The following is a 2513-nucleotide window of genomic DNA, read 5'->3' on the forward strand; positions in this document are numbered from 1 at the left end:
CACAGCTGACGGGCCTCCCTCCCAGGGACACGGGCTGCCTGTTTCCACCTCGGCCAACCGCTGAGCCCTCGCAGCCCGGGGGTGGGAAACATTGCGCCGGGATCACCGGCGCGAACCTTCTGGTCTCTTTAATCTCAGACACTGAGTCAGCTTCCCACATAGGCTGCTACACATATTTATAAACAGCCAACTGCTGAACGGACCAAATTTCAGTGAAATCCCTTAAACTTTTTTTTTAAAAGAAAGAGTGTACGCTGAATGTTGTTAAGGAAACACTTTCTGGCACTACTTGCAGCCTGATGAGCATACACAGGGGTGGTTTATTTTTGACACGGTCCATTTCAAGCACTTAAACTGGGCTTTAAGAAGTCTGTACTCATTTGCCTACACTTTGACTCCGGACCTTTCCCCAACACACACACACACACACACACACACACACACACACACACACACACACCGTGGATCACAGAGCTGAAAAGTACACTTAGTGAAATCAACCTTCTGACTCTCTCAAGTTAATTAGTTTAAGATATCTGAAAAGCAACTAAAATGCTTTACTTTGGATGGGCAGTGGTATGTCCGACTTACTTTGTCCTTTGAAACTACCTACAAATATTTATTTTGTTTTTTGCCCAGTCCTTGAAAAACTGGCAAATTTCCCAGAAAGTGAAAATAGGCACAATGTTCACAAAAAAAGATGGAAAAATAATCTAAGCAACATCAATATCTAAAAGTAGTACAACCACTAGTAGGAAGAATGTGATATTGTAATGTGTAGTGGGCCCCTTCAGTTGAGGGGGGGGAAGGACAATGGTCAGCCTGCTGACCATACCTTGACCCAGGTCACAGGCCAATCAGGCAAGGCTTTAGATTAATTTCGATAAAGAATTGGTGCAGAACAATGGCTGGCCTATCCTCCAGATTCTGACCTTGGGTCCCTGTGCGTTTGGCTGTGTGGGGGGACATATTTTGGCCATTTAGGGCAAACAGATGCGGAAGCCCCTAGAAGACAAAGGATATAGACCAAAAGGAAAGTGGATGTGCCAGGGAGTGAGCGGAACTCACAATGGAAAGGGAAGAAGAAACTCTGAACAGGACTTGCCTTGAAATCTAAGATGTGGTGAATCTCCTATGAATGCATGCACGTAGGTGGGTGGACAGGGCAGGTAACTCGAGGTCTCCATGATTTTGCAAGGGAATTAGTAGGTCATCTTGCTTTAAGGAGAATCTAATCTTACACAGTGTCTGTACTGGTGGCCCTCAGGCAAATGCCAGATGAAACTTGTTTTAACCTTACTATGTCCTCAGGTTCAGGAGGGATCTGCATTCAGTCCCTCAGGTCCAGGTTATCCTGATCCTTGTGCTGTTGTTATTTGTCTTCAAATTATTAATGTCAGAAGGATGGGGGGTCTGATGAGAGAGAGAGAGTAAGGGAGGGGAGGGGAGAGGAGGGGGAGAGAGAGGGGAGGGCAGGGGAGGGGAGAGGAAGGGACAGGAGAGAAGAGGTTGCAACCCCAGAGTGTCAGTCTAAACCAGATGTTCCTGGTCCTGGGGCTGGAACACCAACCCGATTTGCTTTGGTGTGTGAACAGCCTGCTCCTAGCAGCTCCTCCTTGTCACTTGACATAGCACAGAGACAAAATCCCCAGAGTAAAAGAGATAAGAGTGCACCTACAACAGACAGCACCCGGCCCTGCCCCAAGTGTGTGTGAGTTCCTAACTAGTTCAATCCAAACAGGAAAAAAATCCATTTTTAGATGCAAATGATACTTTCTTGGGGCTATCTGGAAAGTGTGAGAACAGCCCTTCAGGGGCCCCATTAACCCCTAGATGGACATAATGGGGACAGCTCTCCCACTAGTTCTGAACTCTGTTTAGTTTCCAGGCCGCCCCAGGCACCCCCTCAGCAGACCACGTGCTGGGACCCTCCTCTCTCTCCCCCGTGGACAAAGCAGACTGCCTCCTCTGTAGATATTCCTGAAAGCCAAACTCTATGTGGAATGCACAACAGAGAAAGGCATTCCCAGTGAATTGACATAAATCATCAAGGACCATGAAATCTGGACGTATATTACAGCACGACATGTTCTCTTGAATAGTTCAACTTCCTGACCATTCTATGGGGGAAAGCTTCTTTTGGACTGGTTACTAGCCCTTTGTTCTTCCTCCTGGAGCACAGGAATGGAAAACAATGTGAGAAGGCTCTGTATTAATGCTGTTGTTGCACTGACTCTACATTTCTCCCCAAAGCACACAGAACTTACTATGAACATTTTGCTGAATGTCAGTTTTTCTGAGAGGGGACTCTGGAAAACAGTAACTGAACTCTGCCATCGACATAAGCTCTGTAAGTCAGATCTTCATGAAAAATACGATTCTTGTCATTGCTGTTGCTGTGGAGATGTTTTCTGGAATAAAACTATTTGAAGTACTCCATGCTTTTCGGTTTAATGTAATTTCTGGGCTTAAAAAATGCCATTATAAACCAATCTGCCTACTGCTATCCCTTG

The sequence above is a fragment of the Myotis brandtii genome, unplaced genomic scaffold (assembly GCF_000412655.1).
Source record: "Myotis brandtii unplaced genomic scaffold, ASM41265v1 scaffold215, whole genome shotgun sequence".
Taxonomy (NCBI): domain Eukaryota; kingdom Metazoa; phylum Chordata; class Mammalia; order Chiroptera; family Vespertilionidae; genus Myotis; species Myotis brandtii.